This window comes from Acomys minous (assembly GCF_964271855.1).
Source record: "Acomys minous genome assembly, chromosome: 12".
NCBI classification, from domain to species: Eukaryota; Metazoa; Chordata; class Mammalia; order Rodentia; family Muridae; genus Acomys; species Acomys minous.
Genome location: NC_140493.1, coordinates 15,241,391 through 15,265,988, shown reverse-complemented (window position 1 = coordinate 15,265,988; position 24,598 = coordinate 15,241,391). Strand labels below are relative to the sequence as shown.

The 24,598-nt window shown below is 44.1% G+C and overlaps 1 long non-coding RNA gene across 1 annotated transcript in view; it reads right to left on the bottom strand.

Moving 5' to 3' along the window:
- LOC311578327 overlaps window positions 1–24,598 on the bottom strand; it is a 45,899-nt gene that overhangs the window by 8,117 nt on the left and 13,184 nt on the right. The window contains exon 2 of the long non-coding RNA XR_014772837.1: window positions 14,153–14,247. This is a non-coding gene — a long non-coding RNA (uncharacterized lncRNA). The remainder of the gene's footprint in view (window positions 1–14,152; window positions 14,248–24,598) is intronic.

The window sequence follows — 24,598 nt, the reverse complement described above, 5'->3', positions numbered from 1 at the left end:
ATGTGTGGTTCCGTTTCTGCCTTGTCTCCACTTCTTTTTTAATTAATTAATTTATTTATTCACTTTACATCTCGATCGTAGCCCCTGTCTCCTCTCTTCCCAGTCCTACCCTTCTTTCCTCCCTACCCCCTCCCTTCTCTCCACTTATTTGTATAGATTTTTCTTTCCAATCTCCTGTTACTTTCCTTGTTCTCAAAGAACTCTTTAAAGCATTCTGGTGGCATAGATCTTTAGTGAAGGCTGTGCTTGGCTTTATGGTATCTGGAACACATCTTGCCTCCCTTTTTAAAATCACTATAATTCATTTTAAAATTACTGTTGCTAAAGTAAGCACAATGTCTTGCAGAAAGTGAAAGGTGAGGCTTGGGGAGTCATACTCTTCTTTGACGTATGCTAATGGCTAGGCACAGTGGGACGTCTGCACCCAAAACCTGAGTCCACTCCCTCCTCCCCTTGTCTACTTGCTTTCCAGAAGCTCCCAGCCTCCTACACAGCAAGGCTGTGAGAGAGTTTTCTGTAATTGACCCCAGGAGAGATGCATCATAGGGAGATATTTTGAGAATGAGGTGAAGCACTGGATGAGAATTCCAAGATTTAAGATTATCTAGGAAGGTAAAGGTATGAGGCACCCCCATGAGGAATCCTATGCAGTGGTACTCTGCCCGGGAGGAGCAGTCCATAGTGGGTAACAGAAGGATATGAAAGGGAACATTCCAAAGGCATGAAATCCTTCTCCCCTCACCTTCCTACCCTAACTGAGGACTCCAAGACTTCAGCCCTTGAGAGCCAGTCATCCCCAGGAAGCCAGACCATGGACCTTCAGTCTTTGCAGATGTGAACTACTTTCTAATTAAGGATGCCAGCACCGAATCTGATGCCACTGCAGTGATGATGGTCCAGAGAGACAGATGCTGCATCTGTACGACATCCAGTCTTGATGAGTGTGCCTCTCCTCCTCTTCTCTGGAAAATACCTAAGCACTGCTGATCAATCCAGAATGATGCTGAGAGGGAAGAGGATGCAGAGAGTGAGAGACAGACTCTAGAGATTGTTGCTGTTGAGGCTGACGTGCCTGTGAACCAAGGAAGTACTAGGGATGGAACTGTCACTGTCACATGCTTTACTTATGACGATGCAGCAAGAAATGGCTGGGATGGGAGATGCTGAGATCCACACAGCCCTCCTCATGAATTGTTGCTTTCTTCAGGATTTGGGGCCAGGGCCACTGAGTCTCTAGGACCCCAGAGAGAAGGAATCGTATTGTACTAGCCCTTCTCTGGTGTGGTAGAATCCAGCTCAGGTATGCCCCTGAAGAAAAGTATCTCTTACAGTTGTGGACTAAGATGTGATGAGCTTGCGTTTTTCTTTCTCACTCAGTCATGCCAAGGAACAATAGCATACATCTCTGCAGATTGGCACTAGGCTCAGAAAACCCAAGTTACTATGGTGTGATACAGCAAGGAAAGGCCACTTATCTCAAGCTGGTCTTGGCCCTGAGTCCCAGGACCTCATCCGTGTTGAGAAAGTTGAGCATGACCTGGACTGGACCCTGTCTGGGTTGTGGGACAGCCATGCCATAGAGTCTGGATCTGAGAGAGAGAGGATCATGGGTTCCCTGAAGTTCACCTGAGTCTAACTGTTCATCATTCCCAGAGGGAGGACATAGAATCCAGAGAAGCCCCACCTTACTATGAATGCTAGCCCATAGGTAATGAAGCCACAGACACCATCAGCTGCCTTGACATACCCTCATACCACCCTGCCTCTGTCCTTAGTATCAGCTGTACATTGTGCCCTCTTAAGTGTCATCTCACAGAGGAAGCACTGGGCACCAGCTCCCACTAAGGCTGGCCCTAAACACTTCACAACACACACACACACACACACACACACACACACACACACACACACACCTTCACATAGTTGGACTGTCAGGAGAGTCTCAGCTCGCTGCAGCCAGAGATCGTGCTTGTGGTGTGCCTTAGCTCCTGTTCCACAGACATGACAGACATTTAAATTTGTTGAGTAAATGAGATAATCCTACTCCTAATTCAAAGTTATTGCACAGTGGTTCTTGATTCTCTGGACCACTCTATCCACTTGTATCATGTAACTCTGGAATTTCTACCCAACATGGAGCTCTTCCCTCACACATAGACTGTCTTCAGCCAGGAGATTTCACTGTGCAATAGAATGAGGCCACTGTTTTCTGTTCAGACCTCAGCTTTGGGTGGTTCTGCCTCTGGTATACTTGGTTAAACCAGGCCCAGCCATCCTTGGTCCAGAAGAATGAATGGATATGAAGTTGAGCTTCTTTGGACATTGGAAGTTGGAGCTACATTCAGTGTTCCAGCTGTGAGTGTCTATGTAGAGCCCAGCCCAGCCAACACACAAGCACATATGCCTGCTATTCTGAGCTACCCGAAGTGGGTGTATGCTTACATCACTATAGGAACAACAGATGTTGGACACAGTGCCTGTTTCAAGGTGCAGTCCTTCTCATGCAGCAAAGACCTACCTCTATGTGGGAGAAGCTTCACAGAGCACACAACGTTATTGTCTTCTCCGGTGTCTTCTATAGTCATCAGAAAACACAATTATAACACTTCTTTCTGCACATAAGAGCTGAGAATCAGCAAGATTAACATACTTGGGTCAGATTATGGAGCTAATTTCCAACAGACCTTTCCAGATCTGTCTAACCACTGGGCTAAGTCTACTGAGCCTGAAATTGTGTCTGCCATGCTTCTCTGACTCAGGGTAAATATTCTATATACTATTGAGAGTGAAAGAGTTCTAGTCACTACTGTTAGGTATTCTGGTGATTTTAAGAGCACAGTTGGAGGTCCTAAGGACTCTCCGTGTAGTTTGCTTAAAATCAGGCTACTGAGGTTGACAATGGTCATGTTGCTCCCTGTTGCTGTTGAGACAATCAGTGGTTGCTTTGCTTTCTATTGCTGTTGAGGCAGTTAAGGGCCAACTTTTTCCTTGCTGCTGAAGAGGTATTGGTCAATGTACTACTGGCCAAGGTCACAGCTTAGACTCTGTTACTCTTCATGTCATCTCTTCATCAGTCTCCTTTGTAAAAAGTGCCTCTGTCTTACTGATGTCCTCTCTTATCCATTCTCAGTCTTTTAAGTCTCTTTTCATTTTCTTAAGACCTGGAAAAACAACACAAGAAGACTCCTGTGTGCTCTCCTGCTCTTCCTGCTCTTTAGCGTCTCTCTTCTCTCACTTTCTTATTAAGTTAAATCCATGCTCAGGATTTTAATTCTAATTTTACATTGCAAACATTGAAATGAATATTGTTGAGCAAACATCTTGGAAATTTGACTTCAAACTATAACAGTTTATATGACTGATGATTATAACATGAAAAGAAAACAGAAGCAAAGCTGAAAGTTGCTTTAAGCATGTCTATGCCGTGGCCTTCCATGTTCTTTCTTCTCTTAATACATCCTTATTTTAAGCTGCACAACCACACCTGAGGAATTTTAATTCTTGGCAATACACTGTATTTCCTTACTTCTTTCTGTTACTCCCCATTAGACAGAGACCTGGCTTCAGATTTTCCTCTGCCTTCGTATCTTAATCAACAGGACTTCCTGAGAATGTCACAAAATGCAATTAAGATCTTTCACATATGGTTGTTCTGGGGTTTGGGAACCCTGGAAATGTTGTTGGTGATGGACCTGAATGATGGCTCTCTGCCTTGTTCCCAGAACTGCTACCATCACTTCGCAGATGCATACACAGATAAAGCTCCCCTCAAACTATTTCCCCCCACCCAGTATCCTACCAGCCCCACCTAGCACCAGACCTACCCAGGAAATCTCCACTGTGGCAAATTCCCTGCAATATCAATGTCCTTGATCATTCTTTATCAGAAAATCTCCCATTTCAGAGAATGGCAAAAGGATCCCCCAAGTTCAAGAGTCCATATTAAACCATTTAAACACACAGCTGGTGCTGGTTTGGCTGAACCCATACCCACTGGCCCTCCAGAATAAGCTGTTTAAAAATAAGTTTAGGCAACCAGCACAAGATGGAACAAGTAAAAAATCCAATGTGGAACACCTGGAGGAGCTATTAGCAGTCGATGGCTCCTGAGAGAGGAGCGTCAGTTCCCTTGGTAGTCTGAGCACTGTTGGATAGCCCACAGGCATGCTCACATGGAGAGCATTAATTGGACCCAGCAGGATTAAAAAGAAGAAGAAGAAGAAGAAGAAGAAGAAGAGGAGGAGGAGGAGGAGGAGGAGGAGGAGGAGGAGGAGGAGGAGGAGGAGACAGCAACAAAGAAGACATGATGTTAGGAGGAACTGACTGGCTGAAAGGTGCAGCGGTGTCGGAAGGAGAAAATGGTGGGTGGATAGGATGAAAATGTATTGTATGTATGGATAAAATTCTCAAAGAATAAAATATTATAAATCCTAGAATAGTCTATGGATATAGTTGATTATATCAAGACCCAGTACATACATTAGAGAGAGGACATGTGTTTAGCCTGGCAGTACTTTATCGATACTTTACCTTCTCCTGCTGTTATCTGGGTTCTCCTAAGGTCCAGGCTCTCTCCATCCTGTAACCCTTTCATTTGTAGATGACTTGCTCATGAGATTCAACCCAGGGCCGCACACATGGTGGCTGTGTCACCCACTGCGCTAATGCGCTGCCACCTTCTCACTCTGATCTTCCGTTTTCACGGGGCGAAAGGCCGTTTGTTCTGTCCCATCACTCATGCATCCCGGAGCCTGCCAAGTCATGCCTGTGGTTTCACTTGTCCTTCCAGTCCTCTAGATTCTCAAAACCCATAACTGTGTAGCTCTTGGGTTCTGGTTTGATGGTTTTGGCACAATAACATCATAAGTAGGTGTGTGCTTCTGGGCTGGCTAGTCTCAACGAGCAAACTGGAGTTATCTGAAAGGAGGGAACCTCAGTTGAGAAAATGCCTCCATAAGACTCAGGTGTAGAGCATTTTCTTATTCGGTGATTGATAAGAGAGTGTTGAGCCCATTGTGGGTGGTGCCATCCCCAGGTTGGTGAGTTCAGCCCACTATGGGCGGTGCCATCCCCAGATTGGTGAGTTCAGCTGACTATGGGTGGTGCCATCCCCCGATGGCGGTCCTGGGCTCTATAAAAGAGCAGTCTGAGCACGCCATGGGAAGCAAGCCAGTAAGCAGCACTCCTCCATGGCCTTTGTAACAGCACCTGCCTCCAGATTTTTGCTGTGTTTGAGTTCCTTCCTGACTTCCTGATAAACAATGATATAGAAGTGTAAGCCAAAAATAATATCCTTTCCTTCCCAACTTGCTTTTTGGTAGTGGCATTTCCATTGTAACAATAGGAACCCTAAGACACCTTCAAACTGCACAATGTAGGGAATGGATTCAGGTCAAGTGTCTGTTACCTGGTAGGGCCAGTTCAATAGTGACACTCCCACTGGATCTCCCAGGGTCAAGGGTCATAGTAGCTGCTTGATGAAAGTACCCAGGGTAGTCCTTCTCTTAGGGATGGTGTGTGTGTGTGTGTGTGTGTGTGTGTGTGTGTGTGTGTGTGTGTGTGTGTGTAAGAGAGAAAAGGATGGAGAACACAGGCCAATGGAGGCAGGAGGGTTTTCTGTGGTGTTACTCTTGTTCTTTCTTGCTCTTAGGAATGTTGGCCATCTTAACATCATCATCCATCACCATTTGGTACCCAGAGCCTGGTGGTTGTTTTGTGAACATTGTTCAAGAAAGAACAAAAGCATCTGTGGTGGTCAGTGTTAATTGTCAATTGAGTCTAGAATCACCTGGAGACCAGCCTTTGAACATGCCTTAAGGGGGTAGTATCTTAATGATGTTAATTGAGGTAAGGCCCGTCTTAATTGTGGGCAGAATCATTCCCTGGGCAGGAGATCTTGGCCTGTATTAAATGGAAAGCGCAAGCTAAGCACTAGTATGCATGCATTCATTGCTCTCTTTGGCCAGCTGCCTCATGTTCTGCTGCTCTGACTTCTCCACAATGCTGAACTACACCTTGAACTGTAAACTAAACCTTTATCCCTTACAGTGCTTTTGTCAGGATATTTTTATTACAACACCACCAAAACAAACTCATATAGCTTCTAAGATGAGCCCAAAGAAATATCAATAGACACAAACCCCACCCAGGTGATAAACAGACATATGTAAAACCTTATCTAAAAGTGTCTAAAACACTTTTATTCACAGTATGAAAATTCTGTTACTGAGAGGTACAGCGCCTGTCTAGCATGCTTATATAGACTTGGTTCAGCCCCCAGGAGTACAAAAAAAGGTTCTTTTTCTTTAGCAACCACCATAGAAATCCTAATTCCTTTTTGCTTGGAGGAGGATAGCAAGAGTGTGTCTTTTCACGGTAGGTATCAATATCTTTCCATGGTTCCAGACCTTTCAGTTTTGGATGATGGTGAGAGATGGTGCTCTTGTCCCTAGAGAAGGCAGGCCCTGAGATTCTATCAGGGCATCTGCCTAGGGCATCGTAACATGCGTCTCAATGCTTAGTGGTATTCAACATGTAGAAGACTATGGTAGGTAGAATTCCCTTGGGGTCAGAGGTGAACCGCAGATGAGGTAGTTCTCTGGCTTGGTGAGTGGGGAGAGCTCTGTTGCCTCATGTCTGAATAGTCCCAGCACACTGGAACCCAACTACTTAGGGCCTCTCTCCCCATTGCTGTGGGTCCATGCAGTGCCTCAGCTCCACCTAACCTGGCCTTCTTAATGTCACCTCTGAGTGTCATATCGAGCCACATGTTCACAGATTCAAAGAACCTATTTCCATCTAATAAATTTCAATCCTAGCTTGAAATATATACAGTCCGGGGTGATTTTTTAAAAACATCTTATAATTAGCAGTCTTAATGAAATGAGTTTCTTAATTATGTTAGCAACATCAATTCTAATATCCAGTGCAATATGTTGATTGCTTTTATTCACATTTATTATCGTTACCCACTTGGGGCAAAAAAAAAAAAATGAAGAAGCAAAAAAATTAAATAAATAAACCCACAGGATTTAATTTTCTCTAACACATTTATCTGCCAAGGCGTCTCGTTGAAGTGATAGGAAAATGCAACTGTTTATGTGAGGAGGTAAATTCTGTCATAGGATAGAACTGACTGAATTGACTCTTGATGATGGAATGCACCCCAGAAGCTGCTGGGCTTCTGAGGCCCCAGGACCCATGCTCAGTCTGGTTGGGTTTTTTTCCCCCCTCTTGTCATTTTCAGGACAAACCAGGAAGATGCTCTGAGGGGAGCTGGGTTAATCTAATGACTATTGCCATTTCAAGCTCCAGAAATCTCTTCATTTCTGCCCCCAGGGAAAAGCCATGCACTGCAAAAACCAAGTCAACTTGCTTAAGAACAAGAAAAGAGAAACAAGAGGCACACCCTATGTGTCTGCCTTTGCTACTATTACGGTCCCCAAGCATTTGTCACAGAAACATGGTCACAGTCTGGACTCTGGTGCACTCTCTGGGAGGACTGCATGCATGCACGCACTATGTTCTTTGCCTAACTGGGGGTTCTGCAAACACCTGGGAGTCAAGGACAGAGCCTTGTTGCAGGTCTGCAGGAGGCTCAGGCAAACTGGGGTTAAGCTCATCTGTCCCAGGTGGTGTCTCTTTCTGCCATGGCTGGTTATTCTTTGTTTCACAAATGAGCCTTTTCCCCCTGAGCTGGGACATGGCTGCCAGCTGTCCAGGAACTGACTTCTGCAGAAAATAATAGAAACCGCTCATCCAGAGGTAGTGGAGACATGCTGTCATGCAAAGGACCCAGGTTCAGTTCAAAGCAACCACATCCAGTGGCTCACAGCCAGCTGTAACTCCAGTTCCAAGGCCTGACGTTGTCCCCCGGCTTCTGTGATATTGCACACCTGTGGTGCATAGAAACTCATGCAAACACATACACATACACGTAACTTTGAAAATAATGGCAAATCTTTTGGACAGGCAGTAATCTAAGAAGTGAGTCCACAGATGGGAAAAACTCACCAAAATGGTTACCATTGTGTTTTATATAACAGCAAGAGTTAATCTATAGACCATAACCAAATTGCCAAGTTTTAGAGGACAGCTGGTAAAGTTCTTGCTGCAAAGAATGGGGACATGAGTTCAATTTCAAGAACCTATGTAAAAATACTAGTGTGTTGGCCCTTGCTGGTCATTGCCGTGCTGGGGAGGTAGAGGCAGGTGCACTTCCTCAGGCTTCCTGGCCAATCAGTCTATACTCCTTGGCAAACCTTAGGGCCTTATAATGGCCCTGACTAAAAAGAAAGGTGAATAGCTCCTGCGAAAATATGCCAAAGTGGACATATATACAAAGCAGTTACCGGGAATGCAAAGGAAGGCCCTAGGTTGAATTCCCAGTCTCTCTCTCTCTCACACACATACACAAGCACAAACACACGCACACATGCACACACATGCACAAAGCACACACTCACACAAAAGTTTGAATTTTAGAAAAGTTTTGGATGCACAAAAATACCAAGAAGACAGCTAAGAGAATTCCTCCAAAAATGGTGTCTATTTCCCCTGAACATCTGATGCTAAGATTGACCCAATGTTATTAAACAATAACAAGCCAGTGTAAACACAATGGTACTAACTACAATTCATGCATTACTCTATCTCCTTCTTTTCTACTATCTTTTTCTTATTCCTGGCCCCCACCCAATGCTTCGCCATATAGACTATTCACATCCCCTCGGACTTCATTTGTGACTATTTGGCAATCTTGAGGATTCTAGAGCATAGATTCCTCAGAACATCTTCCTCTGGGGTTTATCTGATATTTATCTAACAGTCAGTAAGACACACACACACACACACACACACACACACACACACACACACACAAGACACCACTCCAGCTCCTGTGTTCTTCTTCCCACCTGTAACTTCAAATAATAGCAAGGAGCAGACATCCAGCGCAAGTAAGCCTTCCAATGAGAGTGCTGCTCCCTACTCTGAGGCATAGGATTGTACACTCAAGCCACATTAGGACAGAAGGAGTTAGAGTCATCCTTGAATTGACCTTCCAATGGCGTTCTTCTATCTTCCAGGCCACACTTGGGCTGCGCCCTGGGGCTCCACATTGGGGGCTTCACGGAGATTGGCAGAAACCTTCTTGTTTTCTCCTTCTTCCTTCTGTGAATCTTGGACTCAATAGTCGTTTTGGTGAGTGCTTTATTTATTATTTTAACTTAACAAAGCAATGTTCTCCATGTACTTTAAAATTTTCATTTCTATTTAATGCATTAGAATTAATGCATGTTATTTTATGGCCTAGCGTGTAATCACTGGTTTGAAAATATTTCATAACAGCTTGAAAGGAGAGCATAATTTTCGTAAGATGCAATCTTGCATAGAAATTTGTGAGTGTAACATTTTTAGTTAAACTATCCAAATTCATCGGGCGCTTCATTTGTTCTTTGTCTACTGGACAAAGTCTGGGACACATGTTTTTTTCTGTAATAAGTTTCTGCTCAGTTGTCTCTATATTTCTAAAGGTGATTTTGAGTCTGTTTAGATAATGCTATTTAGCACAAAATGTTCAAAAACTACTCTCCCCTGTTAAGAAAAGTCTTTTTTAATCTGTAAACATGCTCTGTCTTTGTCTATTAAATGTCCTTGGCCTTAAATGTTCCTGTTAGTTTGCATTAATGGGCACATGTCCCCACTCTTTTTGCTTTCTCTTTGTTTCAATTCTAACTTCTGTGTCCTGGGCTTTCAGGTCAGGGCGATGTTTGGTCATCCATCACACCAAGGCTTCCCTTCCCCCTGTACCATGTATACAGAAAACATGAGATCCTGGGACGGAGTTTCACTCCTCAGCCTGGTCCTTCACTTGTGAGTTTGAGGTGATGAAAGTTAGTCACAGGATTGAGGTCAGAATTCAATGAGATTCATGATCTATCACTTAGCAATTCAGCAATGAACAACAAGACTAATTTCTTTGAGTCTGTGAGTCCGTGGCCTGGCTGGGATAGAGACATTACCCACTGGGGCTGGGCCCAAGCCCAGTTCATGAAGTGCTTGGTGTGCAGGCACGAGGGCCTGAATTCATGCCCCAGAACTCATGTGCAAAGAGTTGGGCACATTTAGAGCATACCTATAATTCTAACAGTGACGAAGTGGACACAGGAGGATACCTGGTCCAGAATTGGTGAATCTCAGGTTCAGTGAGAGGCCCTGTCTCAGAAAATAAGGTACAGAACGTTGAAGAGGATACTCATCACAACCCTCAGGCTTTGACATGTACACACAGATATGTGCATATTCACCTGTGTAGGCACACATGACAACCTATACTCATACTACATACAAACACATTTCAATGATGTATACACAGAGAGAGAGAGAGAGAGAGAGAGAGAGAGAGAGAGAGAGAGAGAAGAGTAAGAGAGAAAGAGAGAGAGAGAGAGAGAGAGAGAGAGAGAGAGAGAGAGAAATCTCATTTGAAAAAGGCCCCCAGTACACCCTGAAAAGTTGCATGAACACTTGATAGAGAAAAAAAATCCATGCTAAAGGGTTCCCAGAGGAAGCCCAATTCCATTTAATAACTAATGCCAGGTGAGTGTGGTACATCTGCCTTAATACAATCCCCATCACATCACCGTGCTATAATTTGACATTTGTGTCTCCCATTACTGTATTTTGTGCTTGACCCTAATCCAGTAGTCTTTGTCATTTAGCTGAGAGTTTAGCTCATTACTACTTATTGTTATAAGGCCAAACTTTCATCTTTCTGCAGACATTAAAAGACAAGGTGCATTTTGAGGAGATTGGAAGCATGTAGGGAAAATACTAACATCCTCTGCGTGTGGAACTTGCTTAGCGACCATGAAGGGAGGCATTTGAGCGAATGAGTCACATATCAGAAGCACTCAGGCACACAGTGATTTAAAATGCAAATGAGAACAATACATGAGGTTTTTTTTTTTTTTCATCTTTCAAATTGGCAATTCAGCGGCATAATATTTGATGTTAAGGAGGGTGCAGTAAAATGGCTAAGTATTTCCTTGCTGGTGGAAATGTAAATTAGATTTCCTCCCCCAAGGCTAAAGTCATGTAGTGATCTATATAGTGAGAGGTAGAAATATATTATTTTCACTGCTATAATCAATTGCAACAAACTACCCTTTGAGAAGCCCAGGGCCGTGGTTGGAGATGTCCATATTAAGATGCTCAGTTGGCTGCCATAGTGAGTTGCAGAGATTCACATACAGGAACCCTACCCAGCCTTTCAGGGGGCAGTTATCTAAGAGTTTCTCTGAGATCCAGAGAGATGTAGCCCAGCCGACCATGGTTTCTGACTCCCTTCTCGGAGACAGTCAGAAGCCAGCTTAGTCCTGACCAGAGAGTAGCCGTCCTGACCCTGCTTGGTGGACTCTCCCATTGGCACAGTTACTTGAGTGTGGGTACCTTGAATCTCAGTCCATGGATCATTAGGTAGGATCAGGAGCCTCCTCACCAGCACCCCCACTGCCCCCACTTCACAGGTCTCACTCTCCACATACACGGAGCTCCTGGGTGCTGCAGGGCAGAGCCACAGTGAGAGGAGGAGTGAAGCAATAAACAGACAGCACCTGGCATGGATGCTGCTCGCCCCACAGCAGCCTGCACTTGGCTACCTCTCCGGCCCCTAAGTGTTTCCTTAACATGCAGCACAGACTCCGTCCGCTTTTTCAGCACCCCACATGCACACTGCTTTCTTGCACTTCACATGCTACCACATTCCCAGTTCCCTGCACAGACAGAGCTTGCCTGGACTTTGTACGGAACCATATCCCCAGCACCCTTCACATGGCCCCAGCCAAACCAGGAAGCCCCTGTGTCCAGGCCATGATCATTGGCATACTTGTGATGGCCAAGCTATAGTCTAGGCACTGAGCACACTCTAGTCAGATATTCAAGCCCAAAGAGGTGGTGGGCCTTCTCTTTTCTCTTATTTCAGGTCCTCGACATGCCATGACCAGGCTACAACATGCTTCCCACATTAATCTGAAGTATGGTGCAGTAGCAGCAACCCTCCAAGTATTTTTTTTTTTCATGACAGCCTGCAGGGTAAAAGGATAGAAAAATTAAAGCTTTCCTCTGTCTTCGTGATAACTATACTTTTCAAATTGTCTGGAAGAACTCACTGCCTCTACACTATGCCTCCGAGAGCAAGCACTATTTAAATGACTACGGCACACACATGCAGAACTCTTTTGTTCACAGAGAAACTTCAGGTAAAAACTGAAAGGTTTAAATTATGCTTCCTCGTGGCATTCCCCCTCAGAAAGCATTTTGATAAGATTTGTCTGAGAAGTTTTTTTTTTTTAATATATTTCATGCCAGAGTGAGAGTATTTACCAATGAGACTGAGGGGAAGTTGTCTTCTGTGACTAGGAACTGGTTTCAGTCCTGTAGCCAAACCTGCTCTCTGCTAAGGTCTTACGTCTCCTGTGGTCCAGAAACTGTGTACAGAGAGGAAGTGGGCAGGGCAGGGAGGGCTAGGAGGACATGGTCCCTCAGAGCCTTACACAGAGGCCTAAGCCATTTTAATCCTAGTGTTTATCCACTCAGTTGGCTGCTGTCTCAGGACACTGCAAAGATTTTTTTTCCCTAAATGAAAATTGATATACAAAGTCATGTTTTTTAAACTAAGTGATTTGTTAAACTGCTAGATAGATGAGGAAGATGATGATGAAGGTGAGGGTGAAGACGAAGATAGATAACAGATGATAGAAGATAGAGATAGATAGATAGATAGATAGATAGATAGACAGACAGACAGACAGACAGACAGACAGACAGACAGATAGAGATATATTACATTAAAAAATATTTTCATTGTATCCCTTAAAATGAAAATGTACTTTGGGATTTGGGACTAGAGCCAGATCCTTCCCAGCCTGTTTCCTCTAGTCTGGCAGTCTTGGAGCCTGTTTGGTACAACTAGTTGCTGAACTGATTAGGTGTGAATCCCGAGCTGATAGCTACTCATCACTTAGCATCCCCAAACTGTATCAAAGCCCCTTGCTACCAAGTGTTTTTACACTTCCCTTCATTTCCTCTCAGACTTGCTTACCCCAGGAAAAAGTTTTATCACCTCTCTAAGGGACTTAATAGCTGTGAATTACAAACCCCACAGCTATGCATACCTGTCTTAGCGCTCTCTAAAGAGCCCGGTTGATTGTTTTCCCTCTGCAAATTCAAAATCAAGTGTTTACAGAGTCTACACATCCCGCATCAAGGCTTCCAATGCCAAGCTTCAGACATAGGGACACCAGAACGTGGGAGACTTCTGGCGAATTCCATTTGTATCTTGCAGGAACCAGCTGCTTAGCCAGAGAGGCAACAGTTGACGTAAAGTGTATCTTTCGTCCCTCACTTTCCAAAACTCAGCGGCTGTGTGCCTGGGACTTGCAGTTCCACAAAGCAATGCCCTCTCCACAGAGCTAGCACGCTGTACCAGTGGCCCTTCCCATACGGAGTGCTGCCAATCAAGTTAGGAGGAGGAATGCTTCATTGGATCTCACAGTTTCTGAAGTCTGAGTCCATGGTGCAGAGACCTGTTGCTATGTGCTTATGGAAACACAGGACACCTCGTGACTGGAGCAGGAGGCAGAACAAGCTGCTCAACCCACAGCGTTCAGGGGACAAGGAAAGAAGATAGAGGAATAAATAAATACCATTCTCCACTGAGGATACACCAACAATAACCTACACCTAACCCCCTGGCTCACTTCTTGAAGGTCCTCTTCCCACCAACCTGCTCCCCAGTAATGAGCTGAGGACCAAGCCTGTGACACATGAACCAAGGTGACTCATACAGAGAAGAGACCAAATAAATAAGGGTTTTGTTAGGACAACAACAGGGGGAATGAGTGTGTGGTGGCTTTATCCCATAACAGATACTCTATAGGTTATAGTTCAGAGTGACCTCAGTCCCAGCCCAATGAATATGCACATCATTATATATATATATATATATATATGCACAAATCCACAAATCCACAGCTAGTGCTGTGCACAGGCTTTCACTGTAGAGAACACAGCTTCCTAACAGGTGCAAGAGACTGTGTGACCATTGCGATAAGTGACCTCTGCAGGGTGGGCCAATGTCAGGGGATTGACTTACCCACTAGCATGTTGACCGGCCAGAGACTCTCTTGGAAATGGCCAGCAGGGCTTTCTGACCCTGGCCCGGAGACTGACATCTTTATGAGTGGATATCTGATGGAAAGCAAGGAGTTAAGAATGAGGCAGTGAGCACACCAATGAAAAACTCCACAGCAAGCACACAGCAAGAGACAGCTTGATTCTAGGAGCGTGAAGACACTCTAAAATAAAGAAATAATCAAAACCAAAAAGAAGAGTGTTCCACCCAGGCTCCAGTAGCCTGGCTCTAGACATACCTTCCGTAAGCCAAGGACCCACTTCCTTCCATGGTCTCCCAGCCAAAGGGCACTTACTAGGCTTTCTGGTAGAGTGAGGGAGAAGGGCTTTGAAAAAAATGGGTCCCTCCATCAAGTTAATAAACACAGCAACCAGGAAAGCCCCTTATCCATCAAGCAGGCCAGAAGCAGAGCAGGCAGAGCAATCGATAGCAGAGAGCTGTGCAGCGTGCTGAGTACTGTCTGCAGGCAGAAAGCAATTATGGCCCATTCACTTAATGTTAAAATGTGGCTGAGGGAGGTGCCGTGTCACCCTCACCTTTGGAGTGAGCAACTATGGGATTAGGGGGTAATCTAAGCATCTTCCCCCTAGTGGCTTAGCTTCTCTGAGAAGCTTCCTTGGAGCCATGGCATCGTGACAGCATGGTCCCTTATCTGTATCCTGGTTTTTTCTCTCCCCCACTGCCCCAAAGAGAAATCTCTCTGTGCATTTTAAAATCCATGGAGATCCTCTTTGGGTGCCTGCAGTAGAGTGGACCCTGCCAGACTCTCCAGGCCAACACAGCTTCTTTCCAATATTCTGTGCTCCCATATCACCAGGCAAAAGCTCACACATCTGATTTCATCGATGGGCACGCATTTTTGCAAAGTCCTTGAAAAGAGTGAGGTATATTTTTAAAAAGTTCAAGCCAAGAAACTGTGGAGAGGAAGGTAAAAATGCCACTTAAAAAAAATGGCTATGTGGGGATGGATAGATGGCTCAGCAGTTAAAGGCACTGAATGTTTTTCCAGAGGACCTGAGTTCAAATCCCAGCACCCACATGGCAGCTCACAACTGTCTGTAACTCCAACATCTGGCAGCCTCACATACACACACATGAAGGGAAAATACCAATGCACATAAAAATTTAAAAGTAAATTAATTAAAAAATGGCTATGTAAGGATGGCAGGTTTCAGTGGCTTCTAACTTCAGAGAGAGTGTGTGCAACATGAAGGACGGGCTCCCTGAGCTCACGGCTGCTGCAGGCGCACCCTGCAGAAGCAACCAACCTCAAGCATCACCACAGACGCTGCTTTGTTGTGTCAGTGTGTATGAATTTTAAAACCATGAGTAAATGGGGACTGGAGAGTTGACACAACAGTTACAAGAACTGGCTGCTCTTTCGGAGGACCTGAGTTTGAGTCCAAGCACACATAAGGTATCTCACAATGATCTGTAATTCCGGCCCCAGAGGATCCAGTGCCTTCTTCTGCCTTCTGTGGACACCAAGCTTGCATGTGGTACACAAACATATAAGACAATATTATCAAGAGAATATGAGTAAATGGTAAGTTCACAGGTAAGCTATTTTTTTTTTAATTGCAGGATGCTTTGGTTCCTATAAAATTCTAATGTAAACAGCAGACTTTAAGAAAGGGGCATTCATGCTCTGATTCACAATCTTATTAAACCAGCAAGCCTCTCCTCCTGGACTGCCCCTGGAAAGTGTCCAAGAAGGGGCCATCTACTAGATGCCTGGCCAGCTAGGCCACTATTGAAACCCACCTCTACCACCACCACCACCACCACCACTACCATCATCACCACCATTGGACACGTGGACTTGAACTCCAAACCACCCATTTTATCTCTGGCATAAAGAAAGGTTAGCATGGAGGTGTGGCAAGGTGGAAGCCGCTACATGCTGCGCTTGTGGCAGACAGTGGGTCCTCGAGGATGGCTTGTCCTCAGGTAAATACAAGACTGGCTGCCCAAAAGCCTGGCTGAGTGATGGCTCTGTATTTAATCCCTACATTCTGGAGAGACAATAGACACCCATATCATCTCTACATCTGTTGTTCTCCTTTGACAAGGGCTGAGATTAGGAGCCCAGTCACCTAACAGACTGCTAGAGTCCGTCAGATAAGACCTGGATGATGTTGTGTCCTTACATGGCTCTCTGTTCTCCATCATGGAGCTCTCTAATGATTCTGTTATGGTGATGAGGACAGGCAGGTGACAGACCAGAATGAAGGCATTACATGATGCTTTGGGGAAACTGCTAGTCACCAAAGAGGGGCAGAAACTCTCCTATGGTGTTCAGAGAACTGTGGTTTAATTTTTTAAAAATTTATTCTTACTTGTATGGGTGTTTCTCCAGCATGCATGTCTATGCATCACATGCATGCCTTATGTCTATGAAGGGAGAAGATGGCATTGAATCCTCTGGGAGTGGCATTACAGATGGTTGCAGGCTCTGTGTAGGTATTGGGGTATCAAACCCAGGTCATCTGTAAGAGCAGACTGTTGTCTTAACTGCTGAGTCAAGTTCTCCAGCTCTTGAGGACTGTTTTTTGCAAGAAACAAATCCTCAGGAATTAAATTTTAATTTGACCAACCCGGTTCAGAATAACGGAGTATAATTTGCACAACAAATGTGGAAGGTTCTAGAAAGAGTAGTTCTGAGACAGTCACATCAAACCTTCTGGAGTGCCCTTGCGGTGCTCTAAGGGGCGAATCTCTGTGCAGAAGAAATTCATGTTTTCTGTTGTAAGGACCAGCAAAACGACAGGGAAAAAAAAAAACATTCTGAAAGTTGGAGGATAGAGTTTTCAGCGGAAGCTTTAAGAATCCTGGGACCATCCCAAAGTTGACAAATAAAGATAATATGTTGTAATTTTCATGATGCTGCAGTTATCAAAATCATTACTCTGCAATCAACAGGTACTGAAAGTGGAGTTGTCACTGTCTTCAGTGATTGGTAAATTGTCTATGTTCCAACAGAACAAAAAAAGAAGAAGAAAGAAAGAAAGAAAAATCTCAGACTTGTGCGCACGCAAGCAGTGAAAGTCCCACTCACTAAACTCAGTGGAAGTCCTTAGGAAGAAGGGCTTTGGTGAAAAAGAAGGAGAACATAATGGATGATAATGGGGTGATGCAAAATGCCCCCAATTCACCCTGTACTTGTAGGAAATTGTCAAATATTTTCTTAAATGTTCCTATTCTGATTCACCATACTTGAACCTCAATTCAGGTCACAAGGCTAATTTGATGGACAGGAACACTCACAACACTAAAAATAGCTCCCTTCCCACCAAGAGCCCTTCGCTAACCTTAGTCTGTGAGAATGGTTTCTGGGGTGACCTAAGACTGAAGAGAGGGTGTACCCACCTCACGCAGTATCACCTGATACCCAGAAAACACCAAGAACACTTAGAGGGTGTGGCTTCGTCATAAATCATTTCTGTTCCTGTGGTTGGTAGATATTTTGTCTCTCCTTACTTATCTCTGCTAATGGTACTGGCACTAGGAGGAGAAATGTGCATTCAGTCACTAGATAAAGCATCTATTATCTTATCAACCTATTGTTTTCTAAATGCCAGTCCCTTAGATGAAACATTTCCTGTTTCCTGGATGCCTTAAGGTAGCACTCTGAAATGCAAAGGTGACGACAGTCTTCCATCCAGGGTGACATTACTGAACAGACAGACGCACCATATAGGCTACACTAACTTCTGAGGGATTCCTTAATAAGTTAACAGGAATAGACAGTTTTAGAAGCCAGAAATCCAGAGTCTGTCTGTCTGAAGACACTGTCACCTGCAGGTTCAAGGAAGAGTCAGGACCAGGCTCACTCCAGGCTCCTGGTGGCTGCTGCCTTCCCTGGGGCTCTTCATAGACACAGAATTCTGTTCCCTGTGGCCATCTGTCCATGCTCTTCTCTGTATGTGTCTTCTCTCTCTCTTTCTTTTCTTTTTTCTTGTTTTTTTTTTTTTCTTATAAGGTTCATGGTCATTAAGTTTAGGACCCACTTAGATAATGCATGATGGTCTCATTTTGAGATCCACAATGGTGTTTTCATGGACCCTTTCCCAAACCTTCTACGAATGGCTGTTTCACACAGCTGAAACAGATTTAACAAGACAGTAACAAATCTAGCCTCATCACACAGATTCTGACTCACTTTTGAAATGATTGCTCTCAGTGACCCGACAGGCTGAATTACTGCATTTTGCAAATAAGTGCAATTTTGCAATTTTGAGTTCTGCAAAGTATATCCATGCACAGTGGAAATCATTGCACTCAAGTTGTGATCTGTCTGCTTATCTTCTCAAGCCAAGCAGTTCCACAGGGAAGATCCAGCATGCAGTAGCTGCTGTAATGCCTGACTGAAATACAGCATCACTAAAGAGCCTCAGACCTGAATGCCAAGCCAAGGTTTGTAGGCCTTGATATGTCTGCCATGTTGTCTTCTAGGAGACAAGAATGATCTGTCCCTGGCCGGGTTGGCTTTTTCACTAAGACATTCATAACTGTTGGACTGGCAAGATGGCTTAACAGATAAAGGTCTTTACAACCAACCTGATGCCCTGAGGGTTTTTGTTTGTTTGTTTGTTTGTTGTTTTTCTAAGCCAAGATTTCCCTGTGTAGCCTTGTCTGTCCTGGACTCTCTTTGTAGACCAGGCTGGCCTTGAACTCACAGAGATCCACTTGCCTCTGCCTCCCCTCCTTGAGTGCAGGGATTACAGGTGTGTGCCACCATGCCTGGTTTTTGATGCCCTGAGTTTTATCACTTGGACTCACAAAGGTGGAAAAAGAGAAATGGCTCCCGCAAGTTTTCATTTAACCTCCACATGCACAGTGTGTGTGTGTGTGTGTGTGTGTGTGTGTGTGTGTGTGTGTGTGTGTGTGTGTAGAGAAAGAGAGAGAGGGAGATGGAGGGGGGGAAATATGAGAATGAATATAATTTTAAAAATTTTAAATTAAAGCAAATAGCTCAGAGCTTAATTTCTGACTTCAATTTTTTGTTGATACAGGACCTAACACCAAAAAATCTTTCTCATTTTCCCATGGACTAACCACTAATCCTAATTTTTTTCCTAGATTCTAATATATTCATTTTACTTATGTTTTATTCTAAATTATTTCAGTTGTGGAATGAATTAGGGATTAAATAAATGGATCAGTGAGTATAGATAACTGGATGGATGGATGGATGGATGGATGGATGGATGGATAAATGGTTAGGTTTAAATGTAGATAGTAGATGATGGCAGATGGTAGGTGGAGGAGTTTGTGTGCATACAGATGGATGGATACGTGAACATTGGGTGACTAGATAAATGATAAATGAGTGGATGTTTAAGTGAATGGATGACATAGTGAGGCTTGTCCCCAAATCCAAGCCAGAACAACTCCATCTTGTAGCCAACCATGCTTTAGATGTTCAATAGGCTTGACGTTAGAGAAATTAATTAATTAAAAAAAAAAGCTGTCCTAAGTGTTTGAACAGTGTTTGCTGAGACAAGCAAAAGTTGGCACTAAGGGCAAGGCCAAAGTTCATATTAAACACCTTTCCCAAAGTTCAGTTCTGTCTGTGCCTCCTATGGTCCTAACCTGTAGTCACAGCGACTGCTTTGAAACTAGGTAGTGCTCTGACTTGACGTTGTTGGTTTTTTTTTTTTAATCAATTATGGTCTATGCTTTGAGTCACGTAAAATGGGATCTTTGTGAGCCTAAATGGAAATTTTGCGGAAATGGAATTGTCACCCATTGCTCTGTGACATGTAATAAACTCAGCACAATAAAGCTAAGTGTGTCTTTGTCTTGGCTGTTGGTGCTATTCCAGCATGTTTGCGGAAGATGTTTATTTTACATTTCACTGAAAAGGCCATGGGATGATCAGATAGATGGATGGGTGGATGGGTGGATGGATGGATGGATGGATGGATGGATGGATGAGTGGGTGGTTGGGTAGGTAGATGGATGAGTGGATGAGTAGATGGGTGGGTGGACCGATGGTTGGTTAGTGGATGGAAGAGTAGTATAAAGGTAAAGGGCTAAAAGTATAGATGGTTTACTGAATGGTAAGCTCATAGGATGAAGATAGTTTATGGACAGATTTAATTTTAATAAATGTAAATATTAAAAATAGAAGCCAGGCGTGGTGGCGCACGCCTTTAATCCCAGCACTCGGGAGGCAGAGGCAGGCGGATTGCTGTGAGTTCGAGGCCAGTCTGGTATACAAAGCGAGTCCAGGACAGCCAAGGCTACACAGAGAAACCCTGTCTCAAAAAACCAAAAATAAATAAATAAATAAATAATAAAAATAGAATCGTAACTTCTTTGTCAAAATGGAACTTTTAGTCAAAGTGGAATTTTTAAACCTACTATAGTTTCATTATTTTCAGATGATTAAGATGAGTGTTTTTATATTTATTTTACTGGAATTAACTTTGTGGGAATCAATTATTTTGGTAAGAAATTTGTATAAATTTTACTTAATAGTTGAGCACACCTGGTTTTATGACTTATACCAATGATTAAAGTAAAATAGCTAGTTTTAAAATTATTTCATTTGTACCTGTAATTATGTGTGTGTGTGGAGGGTGCAGATAAGTACAGGTGAGTACAGGGATTGGAGGGCAGAGAGCATCAGATTCCTTGGGAGCTGAAGTTACAGATAGGTGTGAACTGCTTGATATGGGTGCTGGTAACTGAACCTATATCCCTCTGAAAGAGCAGTATGCTTTCTTAGCCAATGAGGTATATCTCCAGCCCAAGTTTTCTTTTTTTTTTAATACATAGATTTGCACATATTTCAACATTTTCTAGTTCAATTTTGCCCACTTAAGTTTTATGACAACAATAACATACATTTCCTTGTGCGAAGTTTTTTTCACCGCCGCATTTGTTTTGCGTTATTTCTACCAGCAATATTTATTGTGAAATAAATAAAGTGCACAGTCCATATGTCTCCCTTATTTCAAAAGAAAAGTGAGAAATTCTCAGATGTTCCCAAGTTGAACTTTGGTTCAAAATTTATTTACTTTCTTGGCAGTTTTTTTTTGGGGGGGAGGGGATGTTATCCACTTGTTCAAGTAGGGGTTGGTTTGTTGAGTTATTTGGAACTTTGTATTTGTTTTTGAATATGGAAAACCAAACAGAAGTGATAAATATATGTATCAGCATGGCAGGATGACAACTGTGGATTGCCAGGCTCTCCCACACACATCCTTGGGACTGGTGTGGTGGGACATGACTGAGGACTTTTTCCTTGGAGGTCCAGAGGATACGCATTGCCCCTGATAACAAGTCCAACGGTCTCCATGGCAACTCCTCAACTCTGCCTCTGCAATGCTGCATCAACTGCAGATAGGCAGGACAGTTGAATGCCAATTAACTTTATTTACAAAAACAAACTGAGGGACATACTGTGCCAACTGGCCATCGTCTTCTGGTCCTCATCGCCCTTGCTGACGATGAACAGAATGTGTGACATATGGTCACATGTCCATGTCATTCTGCACTTGTTACTCTTCTACTATTGTGATAAAATACCGTAACCAAAGCAACTTACAGATGATGGGGTTTATTTGGGATTACAGTTACTGAGAGGTAAGAACCCATCATGGCTGAGAGACATTGCAATAAGCAGCAGGCATGGCAGTAGGAACAGGAAGCTGAGCGCTCTCATCTTGAACCACAAGCTGGAAGCAGAGCGAGTAAGCTGAGAATAGGAGGAGACCCTAAGCTTTTGGCCTCCAGGGGCAAATCTTCTCCAGCAAAGACTAGGCCTCCACAACCAGGTCTGCTAACTGATAGTATTCTAATTTAAATATTCAAATTCATGATCCTATGGAGGACATTCCAGTGAAACCACCGCCGGCTCTGAAGCTGGGAGAGACAGATTACACACATGTACACAAGTATATGTGGATTTGCCTCCAGGGAACATAAGGAAAGGCACGCAGGAAAAGCAGCCTGCTGCTCTGGGCATGGCAGTCTTCTGTCCTCACAGCTGGGTGGCCCCTCATAGTTACTAATGGCACCTGGACAACAGCCTGGGACTGGAGCCAGGAAAGGCAGAGCTGCGCCTAGCACAGCGGTTGAAGTGGATAATAGAGCAAGTGAAAAGAATGAAAATTTATCTCCCTCTGCGTTTCCAGCCCTGTCTGGGATGAAAAGGCTCTCGGTGTGCAGCTGTTGATTCATGGTCTGGCAATTCTTTGGTAGAGTTCTCTAAATATTTTGTAGCCATCTCTGACTTGGAAACGCAGCGTTTGAAATATCTTTACTTGACCAAGAGGCCCCAGGTGACGTTAGAATAATGATTATCACATATTTTGCATCTCGTTGAAAAGAGTGCTGGAATAATATCAGCAGCATTGGTCTCAAGCGTGGAAGTGATTTAGGAGGAAGGCTGCGATTTGGAATAGATTGTGGCCAGGCCTCCAACTGCTCTCATAAAAGGCCAGAGTAGAAGGAACTTCATTTTTACTGCATGGTTCTGTCTGGAGGGAGTCTTATTTCTACTTTATACACTTTCAGAAATTCTGCTGTTGGCTGGATTTATGAAGTGGAGGAAAGGGATCTGAGTGTGTGGAGATGGAGACACATGACACTCAAGCATCATAGTGTGACACAGATCTGTCTCCCTCTCCCTCTCCCTCATGTGTGTATGTGTGTGTGTGTGTGTGTGTGTGTGTGTGTGTGTGTAGACACAGACATATGATGCACAAATGTCACTGCATGGAATTGGAAGAGATCTATCTGTGGAGACAGAAACATGTGACACTTGAACTGTCACTGCGTTGCAGGACCCGTGTTTTTCAGATACACTACCCTGAAAACAGTGTGTTCTGACTAGATACACAGGAGGAGATCGGAGATCTCAGGCTCATCTGCAAGCACTACTTGGACTCTCCTTCTGGAGCCTCATGACTCAGCAAAGCTTCCCTGCGTCTCTCTCTTCATAAGTGTGAGATGAAAGGCCGGTTCCCAGCGTTACACGCTGCAGGGAATCAAGATCCCCCACCCACCCTGGTGTGCAGCCATCATGGGAGGAGGTCAGCATTCTAGGAAGTAATTGACCCTATTCTGTTATATTCTCTACCTTTTATGGATGGGTATTGTGGAAGGGAAGGAAGTATTATTTGGAGCTGGAGAGATAGTGCAGTGGTTAAGAGTACCTGTTGCTCTTAAAGAGGACCTGGTTCCGTTTCCAACATCTACATGATGGCTCACAATCATCTGTAACTCTAATTCCAAAAGGTCCATTGCCTTCTTCTGGCCTCTGTGGACACTTCCTGCACACATACATTAGCTGAAACACTCAAGAACATAATTTTTGTTTTCTTCCCAGATGACTCTAGCTTGTGTAAAGTTGACACGAAGCAAATCAACACCCTCTCCCCAGCATCCACATCAAGAGTGGGGCGTGGTTTGTAACATTAATATTGTCCATGAGCCCACAGTCCTCAAGATGACACACCAGCTGCCATGGAGCCATTTTCTGCCCACAGTCCCCACAGCACACAGTGTAGCCCTGCATCAGGTGCCAGCTCAGCTCTTATGGATCTCTGTGGCTGCTGCAAGGTGCCACCACATCTGTAACTCGTGATAGTACAGCTTGTCATCGTAAGTCCTAGGTCAAAGGTCTCACAGTTCTTGGGGCCACAGCTCTGAACTAACAGTGCTGACTCCTGGCTAGCTCTAAACCAGGCTAGCTCTAGGTTCATGGTCCCAGGCCATGTGACCTTCTGCAGAGAGCTCTCTACTGTGTGTAGGAAAGATGTGGATTGCTGAGGTGCCAAGGCCAGTCGGACACTCCGTAACCCTATTCCTCATTGGATGGAACTAGGTGCAGCATGGATGCAGTGGGCTCCACACCCTCGAAGAGACACTTGGTGACCTTGGACAGCTGAATTGTGGACTGTACAAACTTGTCAGGAACACAGAGAGGAATAGAGGATAGTCCTTAGGCAGCATAGAAAACTGTCAATGCACCTACCCCTCCCCTCCCCCCCCACCCCCGCTATAACCCCCAAGAGACCATTGGCTTTTCTTTGGTTGTATTTTTTCTCTAGGTGAGAAACGTGTGGCCTTTCACTGGCAGACTCTACAGAATGAGTATCGAGGCTCCGTAAAATGAATAGCTTCTTTCATTGTTGATTTTCCCTAAACTATAGGATTCACACTAACACATGAAAGACTGAAACTAGTGAGATTGTATGTGTTTATGTACATGTATGTCTATGTCATCTATGTGCATATGTGTGACCATGTAATGTGTGCATAATCATGTGAGTGTATATGTGTATTACATCTGTGGGTGACATATGTGGATATGTAAACACCTGCACATGCTATGTCACTGTGCTTATCTGTGTGTCTGTGTGTGTGTATGCAGGTTATATGCCTGTGTAG